The sequence below is a fragment of the Diceros bicornis genome, chromosome 31 (assembly GCF_020826845.1).
Source record: "Diceros bicornis minor isolate mBicDic1 chromosome 31, mDicBic1.mat.cur, whole genome shotgun sequence".
Lineage (NCBI taxonomy): Eukaryota > Metazoa > Chordata > Mammalia > Perissodactyla > Rhinocerotidae > Diceros > Diceros bicornis.
Genome location: NC_080770.1, coordinates 16,722,543 through 16,744,475, shown reverse-complemented (window position 1 = coordinate 16,744,475; position 21,933 = coordinate 16,722,543).

Genomic DNA, 21,933 nt, shown 5'->3' with positions numbered 1-21,933 from the left:
ACAGTTGTGACTATAGGAGGATTTGCTCTTTGTTCTGAGTAACTCACCCATTTAAGCATAAGGGTGAGAGAGCTATTAATTACCAAGCACTTGCCAGTGTCGGGCACTGTGATAAGCTCTCTCCACAGACAATTTCCTTTAATGTACGCAACAATCTTTTGAGGTGAGCATTGTTGTTCCCATTTTACAGATGAGGAAATTAAGACTCAGAGAGGCTAAAGCCACATGCTACTTAACGAGCAAAATAAAGTCTGTGCTCGTTCTACCCCATCCAAGTTGGGAAACTTCACAGTTCCTTCTACAGCTATATAAGTTCAAATTCAAGTAGCGTTGATGAAGCTCCTAATGAGGGCGAGGCACTATTCTGGGTACTTTTAAATCTACTGACTCATTACTTCAATTATCACAGCAACACTGCCTGGTGGTTTTTATTATGCCAATTTTACAGATGAATTAACTATAGAAGGCTGAGTATCTCATCCAAGATTATCTGGATAAACTCTAGAAGGAAGGCAATAGGCAGCTCCATTCAGGGAAACTCTGTCTAATCAGTCAGTCAAAAATGAAGTAACGTCATGTGCCAAGCACAGTTATCACCGTCGTTGTCATCGTCTTCATCTTCGTCATCAGTTTCATCAGCTTCCTCATTATCTTCCTTATACCTGGTCAGCACTGGACAGTTCATGAAATGTTTTTGCATCATTCTCCTTGACTTTTCATGACCTGTGTGGGAGGCAAACCAAACAGCATTACTCCTATTTTGCAGATTGGAAAAATAGAGACTCAAGAGCGGGCGTGACTTGCCTAAGTGGCAACTCCAACTGGGTTCTCTTCCTCAGGTACTTGGGTAAGAGAATGCCTGGGAGGGCTGAGTAGGGAGTCCTTAGGATTCAGCAGCCATGAACATAAATAAATGAAGGGCAGTAAAACCCAGCTGCTGTACAGATTTAGATATTCTCCCGGTAGGGCAAATTACAGCCTCTGAAATATAGAAGCAGCACAGACAACATCTGAATAGGAGACACCTGCCTTGCAGTGTGTAAATAATGCATTAGAACTGATGGCCATGGTGGCAGTCATGCAAAATATAAGAGCTTTGGGAAACGGGAGAGGAAGCTGCGTTAACCCCTCCTACTCAAGCCCTGCTGTGTTGCGTTGTAAGAGATACAACGGCTGCAGGAAAGTTATGGGGTGAGAACTTCTGCAGCATAGGGGAAGACTTTAAGGCACAGTCCACCACGTTGGCAAGGTTGGCCAGGATGAGAATTAAAACAGGGGCTTTCTACCTTGCCCCTGGCTCCAGCAAGCTTGTATCATCCCATCCTCCTGGCAGCCCAAAAGGAATAAATGAGTACAACATATCATCTTCCAAGAAGTCTTCCCTTATTCATGCTTCCTTGAGCTAGTCAACCAAAAGAGTGCCCAGAAACTGCAAGACCTGGGGTACTGGAACGTTGTGTCCCCTGAATCTCACTTACAACATCTGGGACAGAGCCATGCTCCTGTGACATCTAGAGCATAACTGCCTGCTCTCTTCTTCTATGTCCGTGGATGGGCAGACTGCTGCTGCTCTCCACAAGCCAATCTGACAGCCTAAAGTATTTGGGGAGGAACTTTTAGAAATAATAGTCCTGACACAAGTAGTTAAGCCTCCCATAGAATCACACCATATACATGTATGATAATCTTCTAGAGACTCTTGTTTGCTGAAATATAGTTAGTACGTTTTAAGATATGTACTTTTTTTGTGTAAAACTAGAACCAAACAAGACATCAAATGCCTCTTGAGATCAAATGTCCTTTCTAATGAGACTATTTAGTCCCCATTAATGGCAAACCTTTCTAAGTAGCATACATGGCTTTTGAAAAACAGATGCTTCTCCAGCTGCTAGAAGGTCCCCAGTTCACTAAAGCACAATAAAGAAAGGCTTCAACTTCCCCACTGCCAAGGAATTCTGCTTCTTCCCTGCTTCCCATCACCACCGTCTTGTGCAGACTATCAGAAGCAAGCTTCTAGAGGCACGCTTCTAGAGGTAATCTAGCAGTCCTGGTTAGAACTGTTCCTACAACCCTGCTGACCAAGAACCCATGATGGTGTTCCTCCAAGGCTTCATTGAGTTTTTTCCACACTAGTTAACATGTAAGTGTTGGGGTATCTCTGAGTCTGTGTGTCTGTTCATGAGGTCCGTGTATGTTGGGTATCTACTGATATGGGGCCAATCTCTCTGGAACTTGAGTTCAGTTCTCTGACACAGTCTACTCAGCTGTCTGTTTATTGCATCATTTGATACACTAAGATGGAATCCCATTAGGGGTGGGGTAGGGATAGCTGCTTAGAAAATAAAAAAAGAGAGAAATGTGTGGCCACAGCAGCCTAATAACACCCTGACTACTTCCCTCTGTTCTCTACCCCTCAGAGATTTGTCCTTATCACAGAAGCTTCCTTCACACTGGGCCTGAGGATATCAAAGTTTAGCTAACCAATAGGGCTGTGATGCTCACTGGCTAGGGCCAAGAAAATTTGTTCTTTGGAAAAGACCCCACATCTGCACCACACCACTCTGGACCAGTTATCTCTGGTCATCCTATGACAAACCCTCATCTGTTTCTCTATTCCTATAGGGATTCCCAGGAAACCCTGCAAAATAGGTCCCCAGAGTTGCTATAGAGTTTTCTGGCTCCTTTCAAGGAGCTTGGTGTATGGAATTTGAATAGACCAAGACAGGTGGTTCTCTTTAACCATCAGGAAAGACGTACAGCCCCCATTTTCCCCATTGGTGTCTTTGTTGATATCACTCTGACATCCTTTCCAGTTCTAGAAGAGGACAAAGAGACACCTTTGTCCACTCCTCAGAATAACATCTTCCTAAAACTGGAGAAACTTGTCTGCCCTTCCCACCCCAGAAGGAGGCAAAAGGGAAGTGAAGAAGGCAAGTTTCAAGGTCCTTTGTAAATCATCATCATGTTAACCACAGCACTGGGTGGAGAGCTCTGGATCCACAGAGCTCTCAGCTATTCTAAGGGCTGTCCTGTGGAGTGCTGATGTCTGGGGATGGGAGGGTTAGGGAGGGGTGGGGAAGGGGAAGATGCCAACCTTTGTATGGAGATGATTTTATAACCATGCACTTTTGTAACTGTGAATAATTTTTCATAAATGTACATTAATAATAAAGAGTGTATAGTTTAACAAATTTTCTAAAGAGTTTGAAGAGAAGGGAAGGGGATGGAGGCAGGGAAAGAAAGAGAGAGAGAAAAGAACTAGGCGGAATCAAGAGAATGTGTGCCAAAATATACACAGAGAAGGTCTATGAGGAAGGAGTAGATGGGAATAATTAGGAGATGTGCCAGCCATGGAGGGGCATGTGTGGGAGTAGAAGGAACATCACAGAAGCATATTTCTACCAGGCAAAAAAGAATATGCATGTGTCTGTATGCACACACCCCTATGTGTAGGCATATTTTGGTGCCTGAAATTACACAAAGAGAGCATATGTCTTATACATGTTGGTGTTTACACCTTAGGTCATCTATAAAACATGCCAAGGCAAGTGGGTGTGCCTGCCTAGTTAGCATCACTAAGGAGTGTGTGACGGGGAGACGGCCCACGCCAGCCACGTGGACAAAAGGACACTAGCTCAGGAATATGGGTAAACTGGACATATAAATGCATGGCCTAGGGGATGGATGAGGCCATTACTGGTGTAGGTTCAATCTCTGTTCTTATAGGTTAATAAAAGAGGGAAGGGATTCTAAACCTCCTGAGTCTTACAAGTGTTGCCTACACACCATTGGAAATGACACGATTGGTCAGTGTACCTTGGAAACAGAGACTGAAAAAGGAGGAGGAAAGTGTACTTTTATATGTACAATTGCAGCCATTTTTACCCAAGTATCTAAAGAGGAAGTGGCTCTAAGCAGGGAGTCATCCAAACAGGAAGTTGTTCTAAGCAGGAAGTGGTTCCTTCCACCAATAGAGATTTAACCTCTCACTATACCTCCCACTCCAATTGCCACAGGGTACAGAAAAATACTGCACCACAGAGTAAAGTCACCAAAGGAAACACAGATACTGACTCAGAACACTCGGATAGAAAAACAAAGAACATGTGCATCCATAACCAGTGTTTGCTGGAGTAGATTGGAGGGAGGCAAAACCTTTCTCTTAAAATTAAATACTTAATAGAGATTATATTGAACAAGTGCAAAATCAAAAATAAGGATCATGAAATAATCAGATATCTGACAGAAGTCCAGACCTTGTATATCTCATTCAGGGCTATCCCTAGTGCCCAGCATATACCTCGTAACTGATGATGATGATGATGATGGTGGTGGTGATGATGAAGAAGAAACATTTATTGAGCATGTACCATGTGCTGGATGCTGTGCTGATCACTACATACGGATTAATTCACTTAATTCTCACAATAACCCAAGATAGGTACTCTTATTATACCCATTTACAAATGAGGGAACTGAGGCTCAGACAAGTTAATATGTGCCCAAGATCACACAGCTAGTAAGCAGTAGATCTGGGTTTAGGCACTCAAATGATACTTGGGGACTAACTGACTTCAGGGGACAAGAACAATATGAGACATTAAAGAAAATCCAGTCTCAATCAGAAGTAAGCTTTTAGACACAGAGGTCCTCTACAACTACTTGGTGAAAGAAAATTGGAGAGTAATAGGTAAAACCAACACATATCCTATTATGTTTCATTACATATAGCTTTGATTACTGCATTGGTCAAGGTAGGCTAATTATGACAACAGGTGATCCCCAAATCTCAACAGAATAAAGGTTTGTTTACTGGATTATTTAACACAATAAAAGCTTATATCCTGCTCATGTTACATTCCAATGCATGCCAAAGGCTCTACTCCACGTGGTTAGTCAGGGACCCAGGATCCTTCTATCTAGTGACTCTGCCACCCCTAAGGCCACAGAGCCCTCTGCTGAATCCTCTGCACTATAGAAGATCTCAAAGGAGATTTTGAGGGGGGAAAATTGGAAGTATTGTACATCAATTCCAGCCATATTTCATTGGTCAGAACTCAGTCCCCCGGTTCCATTTAACTTCAAGGGAGTAAACTAGCTATGTACCTAAAAGGCAAAGGAAACAGGATCTGGTAAACCCTACTAGTCTCTAACATATCTGCTCTACTGGTCACCAAATACCTGTTTCAATATTCCTGTCACATTCATCTTACCTTATCACCACATCCAGCTCAAAGCTCAAGATCACCAACGATGCAGTATTCTCCATTAGGTCTGCTTGTGGTCCAAGAACCTATGAACTAAAAAGGAAAGTTACCACTCACCCACTCTACACATACCAAATACACAATGGTGGCACAGGGACAGAGTAACAGCAAATTAAAACCTTTGTTTGGAAAGAGGGAAAATAAACACACACAGCAGTCATTGTCCATAGCAATTCTGAAATCCTGATAGGAGAGCATTATTAAGGCCTCAGATCAGGTTCCTTTATGAGACTTTTATTAGATTCTGCTTTCTGGGAAGAACTCCTTTGTTGGTCGTTCTCTGTAGCCTCTGACTTTTCTCTCTTGGAGGGTCTCCATTTTCCATTATCCACCATGGCCATATCTAAAGTGGGTGTTGGGAAGTATGCACTCTTCTATTAGGGGTTGCCCACCTTTTTGAACGAGCCTCCTGTGGTGCAAGTATGCTGGCCTGAAATTTGTTTTAGGTCTCAATAGTCAAAAGCTTTTTGAATCCAAGTTCATCATTTCTTAGCAATTCACCTCCCTTAAAAACTTGGTCGACTTTTGTTTGCTTCCACTAGGTTCCATGTTTCAGTACACACACAAAGTTCTTTCCTAAAAAGTGTTTTCAAGCCTACCTTGATTCCTTGTTTTCTCTTCCCCCATGCCTTCTCTTTTAACGGCAACCTTGCAATTATCTGAAACAATAGATGGAAAGTCACATTCTTGTTCTTACTTGTTTCCACTTGGCTAAGTTACTTTAACTGAAAATTTTTAGTGGGCCTTATTGCTGAAAGCCCTTTTCAATTTTATCTCTTAACACGTAGGTCTAGAAATAGTCAGCTTTTCCAATTTTTTAATGCTTCAAATTCTTTACTTCTCCTGTCCTCCTTTTCATTTCTACTTTCAAACTGATTTAAAACTAATTAAAACACTAGAAACGTGATTTGGATCAGTTTGGGCTGAGACTAAAAATGTTTGAAGCAAACAATAATGCAACATGAACTTCATGAAAGGAATGAAACTCCTAATTGAAAATAGTCATGTGAGGAGAGGTTAGGAAACTGAGAAAAAGTACTACCAAGCTAAAGAGTTAGCCTACGGCACTCAGATTTCACAACATGTACCAGAAATTACTACTGCAGGGATAGGTTTGTCATTGGAGGGATAAGAGGAATTGATGGGAAAGAGTTACTGGCCGTGGATGGTGGTTAAGAGACTATCAGAGGAGAAAATGTTTGCTATATTGTGTTATTGATGATTATCCCCAACCCACTCACCATGGAAGACAGAAAGATGAAAAAGCCACTATGAGAGGGTTATGAGAAAAAGAATATTATCAAATGTGTTCCCCCTAGCTTTATACTTAGCTCATGGAATCATCCAGAAGTACACAGCATGAAGTTCTAGAAAATACATAATAATGTGGCTGATTTTTACAAAACTGAGGATTCTACTCTTATAGCTGAGCCAGTCTTCAAAAGAGATCCCTGGGTAGGTAAAATAAAAGTGAAAGCTCTGGAAATGGTTGGTATAGGAATCTTAGCTGGTCAAGAGTTAAATTCCCATATAAAGGAACAGTTTATGCCTTCATTCATTCAAATACATTGGTCACACACCTCCACGTGCTAAGCATGTTTCAAGTGCTGTGTATATGACAATGAACAAGTTAAAGTCCCCCACTCCTTGGTGCCTACTTTCCATATGGAGGTGGCAGGGGGCGGTGGTGGGGGACATAGAGCAGATGATAAACAAGAAAAATAAGCGTTGGGGAATGAGGTTGAAAACGTAGGCTCAGAACAAATAGGTCCTTGCAGGCCCTGGTCAGACTTCACATTTAATGAAAAAGCCACGGGAAACCACTAGAGGGTTTTAAGCAAGGAATGACATGATCTGATTACATTTTCAAAGACCATTCTGGATGCTGTATGGAAAATGTTCCAAAGGAGAGAGAATATAAGCTGGGACACCAGGGAGGGACCTTCTGCATGAATTCAGTTGAAAGATGTTCTAAAGGGGTACCAGTGTTGGCGGCTAAGGAGACAAATTGAGGATATGTTTTAGAGACAGTGCCAGTGGGACTTGCTGATGCATTGGATATGGTGAGAGAGAACAAAAGAGGAATCAAGGATAACTCCTTTTTTTTTTTTTTTTCTTTTACTTCAGCTATGCTCAGCAAGACCCAAGTAGCAGAAAGGCTGTCCTAGTTCTATGAACAAAATGACCAACAGGCAGCCTACAATCAGTAAGTCAGAAAACCCTGATGAGTAAGTTGGAAACAGGAGGGAGGAAGTAGATAATACACACAGATTCATAACATCAAGAAACAGCCCAAACCTAAGAACTCAGAGACAGAGGTAGAAAATTCTGAACATACAGCATTGGTTTAAATAATCTGTATCATTCTGAGTGTCCTGAAGGATCTTAAACAGAGCAGTGGAGCTTCAGGAACTGGAGTTCAAGCCTAAATAATCAGCGACATTTTCAAAGTACAGATAGATTTGTATCCACAGTGACGTGTTAGAGGCAGAGCATCACTCTAAAGTGATTTCCTAGAAGGAGAGTGTAAGACTCCCTTGGCTGTACACAAAGAAGCACATCCAGGAAGCAAATTACCTTCGAGATGGGCCCAAATATGTTTGAAATGGGAATATTACATAGAATCATATAAAAAATGGGAACGAACAGCTTGCACTCGTCTTGTACTCAGCTTGTACTGAAAGACTAAGGTGACAAGCTGGACCTCTCAGGATGATGCTAAGACTGTTAGCATAATGATGCTAAGAAAAAACCACTGCCGACTCTTGTACATTTACATCGTACCACACACTGCACCAAGCGCTTCACCTGCAATATCTCATTGAAGTCTCACTGGGAGAGCTACTATTGAGAATGCAAAGCATAATTAAGAGCAAGGACTCGGGAGCCACAGTGCGTGGGTTCAAATCCCAATGCTGCCACTTGCCATCCATGTGATCTTGGGCAGGTAACATTATCTCTTTTTGCCTGAATTTCTTTGACTATGAATTTGAAAGGACAATGGTAGCCACTTCCTAGGGTCCCTAAGAGGATTAAATGAGTTCATGTATGTAAAGTGCTTAGAACGGTACCTGGCACAGAGTGATACTCAATTAGTGACAGCAACTACTACTAGCTTCCCTCTTTTACAGGGAAAGAACTAGAAGCTGAGAGATGTTTAAGTAACTTACCTAACATCACACAGCTGAAATGTGACAAAGCCAGGGTTTTAATCCACACCTGTCCTCCAGACCCAGTGCTAAACCACCATCATACACCAGATAGATGGTGTCGGTCAGCTCCAACAGTCTCCAAAAGTGGGGCCAAGTGAACCGTGCCTCCAATACTCACAGCCTTGAGTAGTCCACGCCCACACTGAATCTGAGATGGCCCTGCGGCTCGATGTAACCAAAGGAAGGTAGTAGAAGTGATGCTATGCCGGTTCCAGACCTAATCCTTAAGAGGGCTTGGCAGCTTCTGCTTTTGTGCTCTTGGAAGCCCTGAGCTCCCATAGATTAAGTCTGATCCATGGAGATGAATGGAGAGCCCACATAGAGGAACCACAGAGAGAAGAAAGGCTCAGCCATTTCAATGTGCCAGCTGAGCCCAGCTTTCCAGCCACGCTCCAGGCACCAGACACATTAGTGGATCTTTCATGAATATCCCAGCCCCAGCCACCCTCTGACCACAGCAAAGATATCCCAACCAGGACCAGCAAAAGAACTGTCCAGCTAACTACAGTGTTGATGACTGTTAAATTAATTAAACAAGGAGGCCATTAGACTGAGGTGGCTTTAATGCCTTAGTAGCCTGCATCAACAAACCAAAACCTAAGCCTGTCAATGCCTCAAGGTTACAAAATCAGAACCTAAGGACAAGCAATCACAAGCAGCCAACTAGTTTTTCCCAAATAAGGCAACTGCTTAAGCTACAGCCAATCAAATAATTCCCTTGCTTTGCTTCTGCATCTTTTCTATGAAAGTCTTATCCCTAGCTCCTGTCCGTGGAGCGCTCCTAACCACTTCCAGTTTGATTTTTGCTCACATAACTCTTAAAATTTTTAATATGCCTCCATTTCTCTTTTAACACAACGAATTTATTGTTTTAAGCCTCTGTGTTTGGGGCTATTTGTTGCAACAATACACAACTTAAACACTAGTCTATGAGGAAAAGACTTATTGGGGACAAAAATCTCAGCAACATAAAGCTGAAACCCATTCCGTCCCAGAAGCAAGCTGTGTAATGAGTAAACACCACCCAAGTTCAAGTCCTGCTGTGGCCACTTACTAGCTAGATAAGTCGCTTGATATTCCCCTGACTCATTCCCTTCTCTGTATAGTGGGGATACTTCGCATCTCACAGTGTTGTAGTAGTGATTCAATGACATAATCTCTATGAATGAGCTTAGAATATTGCCTGGCACATAGTAAAAATCAACAAAACAAATTAGCTACTGCTATGCTTTTTATTATTAAGAATAATTATTCTAGATGCAATTAAATTGGCCAAGGCAAGGAACACATGAGATATCCAGTTCCAGTTTCTAACTTTTCCAAGAATAATACCACTGGAAATTTGTATCACTTTCCTTAGCTTTAGGAAATGCCAGTGCATAACATGGTAAAGATGCGACTATTAAAAGTGTTTGACAAGGACCACAAAAATTAACAAAGAGGAGGAGATTACAACCTATCTCATACTGGTCTTGAAGCATTTTGACATCCCAAGCTACTACTGCAAAATATCGTCATTACAGAGAAACATATCATGGCAGCATGCTTTTCCCCAACAGAAAAGTCATTTACAACTTGGATGCAAAGCAGTATGTGACTCCTTCCATGCAAAGAATTTAAAACCCCATCCCACTCCCTGATAGTGGAAGAATATTGAGCTTCCAGAAATAATGCAGCAGCCAAAGGAAGCACAGGTGCAGACGCTGAGCCTGTGATTTACGGAAGGGAGAGCAGCTGCCCTGCACAGTCACTATTTTGATGAACAGATAAGGGAGAGGCAAAGTCTTCTTTAGAAACAAAGGTTGCTTCTAACGATTACTTTAAGCAAATGTTAAATCAATAATAAAGCCCCTAATGGTAGAACTAGACATTCCGATAGAGATCAGATTTCAGCGGACAAGGGCAACATGGAACACCCAGAAGACATCCAGTGTAGACAGAACAGAATCATCAGCCACAGAAATGAGACCTATCAAAGATGTTCAGTCAATTGGAAATCGTTTCTTGTTTCGGTACGGACCCTTCCCTGCTGTCATTTGTGATATATGGATTTCTGGATTGCATGAACATTTTCTCATAATTAAAGTCTTGGCCTTCTACTGTCCAGAGTTGGTAAAACCAAGGATACAGCCCACTCTGAATTTCTTCTTAAAGAACTTAATTATTTCTGTCTCAAAGTGCTACGAGTTACTCAAGGAGGATGGTAATTATAGAAGGCAGCTGTAGTGAAGTGGAAGAAACTCCGGGCTGGGATTCAAGAGGCTTATTCACTCAACAAACACTTGCTGAGGCCCTGGTGTGGGCAAGGCAATGTTAGGTACATGAAAGAATTACTGAAGGCCAAAGAGATTGAGATGCCTGCTACAGATTTTATCCACAGTGCCTCACACAGGACTGGGTGTACAGCAGCTTTTCAACACATGTTTGTTAAACCAAAGTAATCTTGCCACTAACTCACGAGTCAATTTCCCCCTCCAGGGCTCAGATGCCACCTCTCATTAGAAAAAATAAAAATAAATAAAATAAATAAAAATAAAAAATAATTAAAAATAAAGTTCTCAAACTTTAACATGCATAACAGTTCCCTGGGGATCTCACTCAGGTGCACATTCTGTATCACTAGGCTTGGAAGGGCCTGGGAATTGCATTTCTAACAAGCCTCCAGGATCACTGGTCCATGGACCACACTTTGAGTAGCAAGGAGTCAGATAATCTCTTAGGGAAATTCCAGACACAAATGAGGGGTCCTCCAACTCCACATTTTTTAAGTATGGAAAACACTAAAGATTCTAACTGTGGAAGAAAGAAGAAGAGAGTTGAAGGGGGGTGGGCGTGGTGTCTGGGGTGGATCCAAGAGGTTAGTAGAGGCTTCTCCCTGGAGCTAGCAGGAAAAGCCCGCTCTTTTGTCACAATGAACAAACAAAGTTTTGGTGTCTGTAAAAAGAATCAACGACAATTTTACTGGCTCGGAAGGCTCTGTCTCTTAATGATTCTTCCTGTTTTTCTCAGCTTGATCCAAGAAAATAAGAAAAGAGCCCTTCTGAAGGTCAGCAGAGGTCAGAGAGGTCCCTAGAGAGGGCTGCTTTCAGCCCACACTTCAGGGTTAGGAGGCAGACAGAGGCCCACTACCTCAGCCCTGCATAATTCTAGTCCTACTCCTAGACTAATCCAGCCCAATACCAGAATGTTGGGGTGACAGGGGATCCTGGATGGGCAGCTCTGCACCAAGTCAACTCCATTCAATTCCACGTTTATTACAACTGGTGTGTGTGCCCTGTTCCAGATGCCCCAGATGATGCCAGGACAAAAGAGGGGCAGGGCTCCCTAAGAGCTCATGGTCTAATAGGGGAGGAACGGTGCAGTCACAAGAAGACAGATGACAATGCAGAGTGCAATCAAGGGCATCCAAAAAAGACCTGAAAGAATTACAGAAATTTAGAAAAGAGAGAGATCAAATTCCTTAAAGGCATCAAGGAAAATTTCATGGAGACGGAGCCATCTGAAACTTGAAGATAGGTATGGGTTCCTCAAGTCAAGGTGGAAATGAGGGTATTCCAGGTAGGGGGGAGTAGGAGAGAAGGCACAGAGGGGAAGGAACGTGCATGCTCAGCATGGAATCCAGTGTGGCTGAGAGCAGCCTGTGGTGGAGGGGATGGGATGCCAAGGGAGCATTGTCATCTTTAGGGCCTTAAGTCTCTCTTTCCCCTCCTAGGGTCTGATAGAAGCCCCACATACACACACTCTTATCTGGCCCATTTTTAGGATCATATCTGCAAAAATGGTACCAAGATTATCTGTGGCGATTCGTTTGTTCAACAATTTTTTATTGAACCCCTGATATGTGTGAAGCACTGTCCTAGGCCCTGGAAATACAATAGAGGGATACACCAGACAAGTTCTCAAGAGCCAGACAGACAATAAGCAACATGAGATAGTAGCAAGAACATAGGACCTGAAATTAGAGAAGTCTCGAGTGCAAATTCCAGCTGTGTGTTGTGAATGAAAGATTTGACATCTCTGGGCCCCGGTTTCCACCTTCCTGAAGGGAATAATTATACCTATTGTGCAGGGTTGTTGTGGAAATTAACCAATGGGGAAAGAACTTCACACTGTGTTGGCACGCGGTAGGCATTCATTACCCGTGTGTTCTGTATTTAGCCAGAAAGAAAGGAGACTGTAGTCACTCACCTCCAGGGTCCCCTTCAGCTCTAATATTCTGCTTCGGCAGTTCTAAGACTCTGCGGCACCTGTAACTGTGACCACTGACCAGGGCTTGGCACATTCCAGTGAGGGAAACTCAACCCCTCCCTGGGCGAGAATCTTCCCCCAGGGTGGCCTGAGATGAGGCCAGTGGATTGGGTAGCCGTTAATCAGGCTGCCGCCCTCGCTGGACATGGAGCCAGCAGGCCAGGCAGTGTTCTGTCTGCTTAGCTGCCCTGTTCGGCTTTCTCACCACTCCACCCACCCGTTGCCATGGCAGTGAACCCCAAGGACATCTAGGAGTAGCCAAAGCTGAAAAGGAAGTTCTGTTCATCTGAATCAATCTGACTCAATCTTAGTTGCTTTCAGGATCCTGAAGTGAGAAATAACGATTTAAATTTACTGAGCGTTTTTGCCATGCTAGACAATCCGTTAAGTGCTTTCCATCAGTTATCTCATTTCATGCTCGCAATGGCACTGTGAAATAGGTATCCTCATCCCCACTTGGCAAAACAGGAAACTGAGGTTCAGAGAGGTGAGCACCAGCGTCACACAGGTGGTTAATGATGCCAGGATGCAAATGTGCCCCGACTCCCACCCCCAGGGTTGCATGGTTCCAAAAATTCTGTGCTTTTCCACATGCCACGGTCTTCCCAGTCACCTGAGTCTCCACAAAAGCTGGTGCTATTGTCCCCCTCGCCTGAACATTCCTGAGGGCTCAAAGGGGCAGCTGCAGAGAACTGAGACTCTGCGTCCCCCTAGACCTCAAGGATTCTTCAGGGACAAAGACAGGTCACACTGACAAAGAACTACTCAGACAGCTGCTGAAAAATACGTTCTGGGATTTCCTAATGCGATCTCCATTTCAAATATTTAGCCTGTTTTTCTCAGGAAAAAATGAAAATTCCAACATTTTGGCGTCCACACTAACACATCTCCCAAATGATCTCTTACATCTGGAAACAGCACAATATTTGATAATATCTGTCAGACCCTATCACAACATTCAATTCTAAAGAGCAAGGTCCCTGTACTGAGGCACAAGGTGATGACTGGCAAGTTCTGGCTTTAGCTGCAGAGCTCTGATCTACTGGAGGGGGGACATTCAGGACATCAAGGAAGTCAGCCTTCTCCCTAAACCCAGATGCTGGGAAAGTCACCAGAAGAACAGCTTGGCTTTCCTTCCCTGCCACCCACCTGCCTCCAGTGTGGTTGCTGAGCTGTTGAGTCCGAATACTGGGAACCCATGACGTGGGAAAATCCGGCTGGCTTCGGTGGCCCCAGACATCTGGATTCCCTAACCCCCGCAGCCAGCTGAGTGAGGAGCCAATGGGTGCAAGGAGGTTTGGGAAAGCATTTGGAGGGACTTCTGCCAAGTTATCTCCCTCCTGAACAAACATATGTCCCACTATCTAGGGGTCAACAGAGCCATGTTTACAGATGCCTAGACCATTCAACTGATCAATTAATTAACTCCCAGGGTGGTCTTTGGCCCCTAAAGTCCTCGCCCCTTGAGTCCTCAGTTTTCTTATCTATAAAATGTAAGAATTAGACTGGTCGAGTTTTAAGGCTCCTACCTGCTCAGACTTTTTCTGATTCTGTGATTCTACTGTGGAAGAATAGGATGAACACAGGGTTTGGCTCTGCTCTGCTGGCGTAGGAAAGTCCCTCCCTATCTCCGAGCCTCAGTTTCCTTGTGTAGTCAGATGAGGAGGTGGACTAGATGACCTCGCAGTCCTCCACAGCTCTGTCATTTCAGAAGCCATGCCGGCTCCCTTACCACCTGCAGGCACTCCATCACATTTCCAAAACTGACAGCCCCTCAGCACCTCCACTACCACTGCCGCCCTAATCTCCCACCGGGACCTATGCAATAGCCTCTTAACTGGTCCAGCAACATCCACCACCTCCTCTCATCCATTCTCCTTGAGGCATCCAGAGTGATGTTTCTTTTCAAAACACAAATCTGATCCTATTAGCCCCCTGCTGATATGGATCCCCATTGATTTTAAGGTAAGGAACAAAAGCTTCATTGCAGCCTGCAGAACCCGTAGGGCTAACCCAGCCAACCCTTCGGCATCATGTCACATCATCATCCCTTTTCCTCTGCACATCAGCCAGCTGGCTTTTTACCTTCTTAATGGACAAGGATCCCTAGTCCCAGAGCCTTTGTTCATGCTATTCTTTGTCTAGAATGCTGCTCTGCTCCTACTCTAACCCACCCCATTCTTCAAGTAGTGAATTTCTTCTCTTCCTCTAGATCTCACCTCGAGCATCCCTGCTCAGGAGTCCTCCCAGGAACTTGCCAGGCCAGCTCAGAGTCCCTGCTTAGACTCCCACATAAGACCACCCTCTTTCCTGCACAGCATTCCTACCAGTTTCCAAGTGTGTTCATTGATGAGATTATTTGTTTTCTCTCACTCCTGCTCACCCTGTAGCTACACTCAATAAATATTCCCAAAATGGGCAGATGGAGCTGAGTATTTTGCCCTTAGGAAGCCCCTGAGGGGTGGAAGACATCTCTTCCAGCAAACCCAGGCAGAGACCAAGTTGTTTGCCTCTGATCTAAGCCTTTGAGGCTCCAAAGAGGACATCCTGCTGACTGCTGGAAAACTCTCCTCCAGGCAAGCTTGTGACTTAAAGTCAACTGTGGGCTGTGCTCAGAGTTCATTCCAGCAGAAGGTGCTCAGAAGTCTACCCCGGAGACCTCCGGTGCTGGCTGCCCTCCCAGCCAGTGGGCAGAAAGAGAACAGCTCCAGGGCAGCAGTCAGACTGGGGAGAGGAGGCAGGGTGGGGAGCCAGACTTTATGCTGCAAAACGCAAGATGACTAGATTCCTTGTTCTCTGGAAATATCTAAAGTACTCCTCCTGCCCCCGCCTCCTTCCACCAACTGACTAGCACTGATCATTCAAATGTGAATGTAGTCTCCTTCTCCAGGAAGACTTCCTGCACCTCCCCAGCTAGACTAAAGGCCCTATGCATGTGCCTCCACACCCCCCAGGCATCCCTTTAGCACTGCAGTCAGTACACTACATTGAAAGTTCCACACACAACTCCCCACCAGACTGAAGGCTGCCTGAGGAAAGTGACTTAGTCTTTTTCATAGTTTATCACCAGCACCCAATGCCTAGAACACAGCTATCACTTGGAAAAACTCTGTCACTTTACAGCTGAGGAAACTAAGTCCCTGAGTGGAAGACTGACATGTCCCCAAAGTCAAAGGACATGTCACTCACAGAGCTAGGAATATAACCCAGGTCTCCTACTTCAAGTTCACATCTTTCCCCGTTGCCTCCCTGCCTCCACTGGGATGTGCCCTGTTTATGATTCAGGGCCTCCAAAAACTCAGGATGGGAGCATCCTGAAAGCAGTATCCCTGGAATCTCCCATGGGGAGAGCAGCTGTAGCCTGTGTGTCCCTGGCCCACCAGCTGGAGAGGCTAAGCCCACTCAGGACTGAGATTAATGGAGAATCCAACCTCAGTTCCAGCAGGCAGTGAGCACATTGTGGCAATCCCTCCCTCCTCTGCATGCATAAAATACATTTTTCAGGACACAGAGACTTATGGTCTTCCCTCCATCCCCTGTCTCCGATCAGACGCTTCCTAAGAATCAGCCAGCATTTACCAAGCATGCTGCCTCATTCGATCATGCACCCCCCAGACCATAAGCTTCTTGAGGACAGCAAAACTTATCTTAGGTTTGGATCATAGAATGTATTATCTGAAAGGACATTTAAGATTCACCTGGTTCCATCTTTTTTTTTAATACTTGAGCAATGGGGTCCAGAGGGCGAAAGTGACTTGCCCAGGTCACTATGTCAATGACTGACAGAGCCAGGGTCTGAGCCCTGCCCCACTGTGTCCCACGCAGATAAATCTCTCTCCTCCACTCCACTGGGCTCTGGCTCTGACAAGCAGTTTCCTTGAGTCTCCTCCAGGCTTGAGAGCAGAGATGGTCCTTGTGAAGGTTTGCTCATTGATGGGTGGAGACATGTGAAGATTCAAACCACAAATTTGATTGCATCACTTCCCCTCTTAAAAGGCTTCCGTGGTTTCCCACTACCCTGCAGGTGAATTGCAGCATTGTTGATGTGACCCGCCCTCAAAGCGCCTGGCCTAGGCATTCTCGCCAGCCACAGACCCCCGGAACTCTGAGCTGCAGTCCCAACTCAGCCCTCAGCTCCTCTCATACACTCAGAGTCATTCCCACCTCTTCACGTGGCCAACTCCTGCTCATCCTTCAGCTCTATGCCCATCATTCTTTACCACGAAGCCTTCCATGGTGCAATTCCACCTGCACTCTGGACTTCTGGAATTCTATTCAGCTCACTGTATTTGCTCATCACCTCTCTACCCCACCCAACTGTAAACTCCCCAGGGGCTGAGATGGTATCTCTCTCCATCATCATTGTATTTCCACAGACAAGCCCTGTCCTCAGCACACAGAAGGCCTTCAACAAATATTGGTGTTTTGATTGGCAGGTGGGGACCACTCCCCTTCACTGGTCCTGCTCCTTGACTCAGTGGAACCGTGGGAGGCCACTAAGCATGGACCCAGAGGGCAGTTCCAGCTGAGGCAGGGACAGCCATGGGGTGGGAGCAGCTCACAGAGACAGCACTAACAATCTGTCCAACAGGACTGTCCATCCCAGACAGTCAATATTCCAGTCTCTGTATCAGTCCAGGATGCATGTGGAGAGGGAAGTCTTCATCTCCCTCTGATCCCCGGCTGCTACTTCCTGAGCCTCTTTAGGACTAAGGGAGACGCGGCCAGGCGGGTGGCCAGTGGGGCTGCCACACGCTTCCACCCCCAGCACATATCCTGTCGCTGCCTCTTCTGGCAGGATGTTATTGCAGAGCCGCAGGCTGTTATTGTCAGGAGATGGGCTTTCCTGAGCTCATTAAAGGGCCTCTGTCCTTTCTCCAGGACCAACCCCCCTTTTCCTCTGTTCTCAATGAACACTGAGAGAAAGGGGCCTTGGGGCAACTCCAAGTGAAGTATTAGGGCTCCCCCTCCCTTCCTCTGCTTCTCCACTTGGCTGGCTGATAACTATGATCATAGATGGTGATGATTCCCATTGTACACCAGGCACTGCTGGGCATTGACAGCCATTGTCTAAGTCAACCTTCACACTAATCATATAAGATAGACATTATTATTCTCAGTTTTACAGTAGAGCGAGCTGGGGCTCAGAGAGGTTAAATGATGTGCCCAAGGTCACACAGCAAGAAGGAAACAGAACAGGGATTCAGACCCAGGTCTACCTGACTCCAACAGCCATTCTCTTGCACCATCCCTTTGCTGCTTACCTGGCTCAGGAGCTAGTTTTCCTTCTGTGTAAGTAGAGAACTGCAGGGAATGAACAGGAAGAGGCCTTCCCAGGAGCCAGCATTTCCCTGCAGGGAATCTAGAGGCCACAGGATATTCCCTCATCCTGGGAAAGAACTAGAACTAAGATGGCATCATGAGATAACTCCCATCTTGTGTTTTCTCAGGCTTAACCAAATTCAAGCACTTCCACCCCTGGAAGAGAAAGGCTCCTTGCCGTTCATGGGTGAGGCAGAAGAAGGATGAGGATGATCAAAAACTGGAAAATAACAAGTGTAACTTCTCTTGAGTGATGTTGTGTTGGAGAAAGCAGAAATGTGGCAGCCAAAAGACCATGGCTTCTTTCATGTCCACTGCTACTAACTGGGTAACCTGGTATATCCCATCCTCCAGGAACCTCACTCTCTCACTCTCCTGATCTAGAAATTGGGATAACAACCCCCACCACCCAATGCATATTATGAGAATCCAATGATTCTGTGTGTATATGAAAGTTCCTTAGAAAGTAAAACACCCAAAACTCTGTTTCTATTATATGGATGTTTTTTCTTTCTGTTTTCCATTTGGGTGACAACCTAGAGTAACAGCCTTGGGGCGTGAACCTGGGTTCAAATCTCAGTTCTGCTAGTTACTGGTTATGTGACCACGGATGAATGTTTTAATGACTCTAAGCCTCTGTTTCTTAGAATGAAAAAAGAGAGGAATAATACCTGCCCCATAGGTTTGCAGAAAGGATTAAACACATTGACATATAAATTACGGTTTGTATTATTCTGCTGAAGTTGTATTTGCAGCCCTGCAGCACAAGGGACTTGGGGCAAGGAGGTAGCCTGGGCCCATCTGGTAACAGCAAGAAGCCTTCCTGACTCCCCACACCCAGCAGCTAGAGCCAGAGCATGAAGGAACAGAACCAACACCTCTGTACCGTAGAGCAAAACAGAGACAGACAGACAGACAAAGAGATAGTGAAAGAAGCACAAAAGATTCTCTCGGAATAAAGATGTGATGAAAAGAACAGACCTGCCTGGAGTGGTATTCTCTTCGTTATCACCAGAACTATATCTATCGGATGCTAATCTGACTCCTGCAGTACCACACAAAGCCCGTTACCTACATCATCTCACTTAATCACTGCCACGTCCCTAAGAGGTAGGTACTGTTATGATTCCCATTTTACAAAGAAGGAAATCAACTTTGAGAGGTTAGGTGACTTGTCCAAGGTCACACACTTAGTGGCGAGATTTGAACCCCCAAGTCACTCCAGAGCCCACTGTCTTAAACACTTAGACTGGGTCTAAAGGCCAGTGCCACCACTTGCTGGCTAAGTCACTTTGGGCAAAGACTTCACCTTTCCTGAATTTCCATTTTCCTTACCTGTGACATAGATACAGATAAAGCCCACCTTGCAGGACACTTATGGCCTTGGGGCCCAATGACCAAAGCCCCAGCACAAGGCCTGACCTAACAGGTGCCTGGTGAGTGCCATTCTTCCTATCTCTAGTCTACATCCATTTTTCCCAAACTTGTATGACCATAAGAATTACTTGACATGCTTAATAAAGACACAGATTCCTGACACCTGCCCTAGACCTAGGAAAAGCCTTAGGGAAGTTTCCTAGGAATCTGTATTTTTAAAAAGCTCCAAAATTCCTTATAACAAGGTAGGTATGGGACTCAGTGGACCAGTCTTAGCTGCACATTAGAATCATTCCTGGAACTTTTGGAAAATCCCAATGCCAGATCCCACCCAGACCTATTGACTTAAGTCTTGGAGGTAAGCCCCAAGCAGGTATCAAGACTTTTCATAAGCTCCCAGGGGACTCCAATGGGCAGCCAGAGTGGAGAGCCACTGCTCACCGCCAGTGCTATCCAAAAGAACTTTCTCCAACTTGAAATAATGTGGCTGAAGAACTGAAATATTAATTTTATTTAATTTTAAATAATATAAATTTAAACTTGAATAGCCACTTGTAGCTAGTGGCTACCTTATTGCACCATGCACCTCTAGACCTGGGAGTGCACACTGCCCTTCTGGGTAACAGGCAGGGGCTGAGAAATGAAAATAAGAAGTGTCCTCCCCACTTCATAAAAGGGGTAGGGGGCCTCTCTGAGACATTTCCTTGGAAATCAAAATGTTTTCATGGGATCCAACACAATAACTGGTCCCAGTGGTCTGTTCCTTTTGGTAAATTTCCCACCTGGCCCCTTTCTTGGCTCAACTAGAGAAAGAAAACAGCCATCTCCAGGCTTCTAACGAGAGCCTTGAATTTGCAGGAAAAGCCAGGGGGTGGGCAGAGGAGGCTAACTTCTATTTTAAAGATGTTTTCCTCTTTAGAATAAACGCCATCCTCCAGTGGTGCAGACGGGGCAAAGGTTGTGACTGACATTGTGTTGCTGGACATTAAACAGCCTCTGAGGTCACTCGGCAGCTGGTGGGCATGTCCTGACAGACGGCTCTTAATCAGACTCACCCCTGCCCCTGGGAACCTTGAGGCCAGGGCGGGAGGTGGCTGAGGGAGGCCAGCTGTTGGAGATCACCAGTTGATTTTCCCATCCCCCTCCATACTCCCTGCCCCTCCATGTCACCCCAACCCATGCACTGAGGTGATGGATGTTTGCGAGTTAAGTGGACATACAGACAGGCAGGAGCTTCAGGGACCAGACCACCCGGGCAACAACACAGGAAGCTCTATTGGGTTTCTTCTCCCTGGTGTGAGCTCACTCCTGGATGACAACCTGTGATTTCCAACCAAATGTTTTCTTACAGTCATCACACCTATTGGTTTTCTCCCCTGGGAACATTCAGGGGGTCTTTCAAGGGGTCATCTTACTCTGGCTCCATTAGGTCGTCAAGATGGGACGTCAAGACCTCAGTCCAGGGTCAGGGAGGTAATATGGAACGGTGGAGGGAGTGCTGGCTCTGGGCAAGTCTCTTCATCCTTAAAATCGGGACAGTAACATCTACTTCACAAGGTGGTTGGAAAAACGAAACCAGATGAAGGTTTGCAGCCAGCAGGCCGCAGGTACCCAAGTATTTTTAAAGCGTGAGCTTCCTTAACCCCCATTCCCTAGGATTTCTTAATCTCCACCTTGCTCTTTCCTGAAATTTCCTCTTAATAGTTGCAGTGCCCTAGGCTGTGACCTCTGAGCCCTGCAGACTTGTTACCCTAAGAAAATCCCCCAGATACCCTAACAATACCCAAACCCCACACACTATGGGATTCCCCACCTGGTCTCAGCCAACCCTCCCAGCACTGTTTTCTCTACAAATCTTTAGTTTAACTAGACAAACATTTGCTGTGTGTTTCCCCAGTACTGTGGCTGAGCACTTGTGCATGGAGTAGGGCAGGGAGATGGCCATAAAATCAGTAAGACAGGCTCCCTGCACTCAGAGAACTCCAAACAATGACAATAACACACAGCACCTTCCGGGTTTCAAAGCACTGTCCTGACTAATAGCTTTTATGATCTTCAAAACAACCCTATGAAGAGAACATGAAAATTGTTATTATAATTCCTATTTTCCATATGAAGAAACCAAGGAAAGTTGAAATGTCTTGCTCAAGTTCACAAATAGTAGATGCAGAGACAAACGTCATACTCAGATTGTTTTCACTTCAAATGATACTTTGCTTGGGAAGCATGCATGATAGGAACCGAATTATTGATTAGTATTATTGTTATCTAAATTCCATTCCCTTTCCACAGGAGAAAAAGAGCCCCTATTTTAACAACAACCAGGCTATGATGAAGCACAAACCGGTGTTCAGAGAAAGGAGATATATTAACATACACTTGCAAACCAAGGAGCTATATGTGACGTGGTCGAAACCTTGTTTATGACTCATTTTACAATTTCCATGAGAACTCCACACAGTCTCACATGCCCCTACTTACTTAATCGCCTCTGGCTGGGAGTGAAG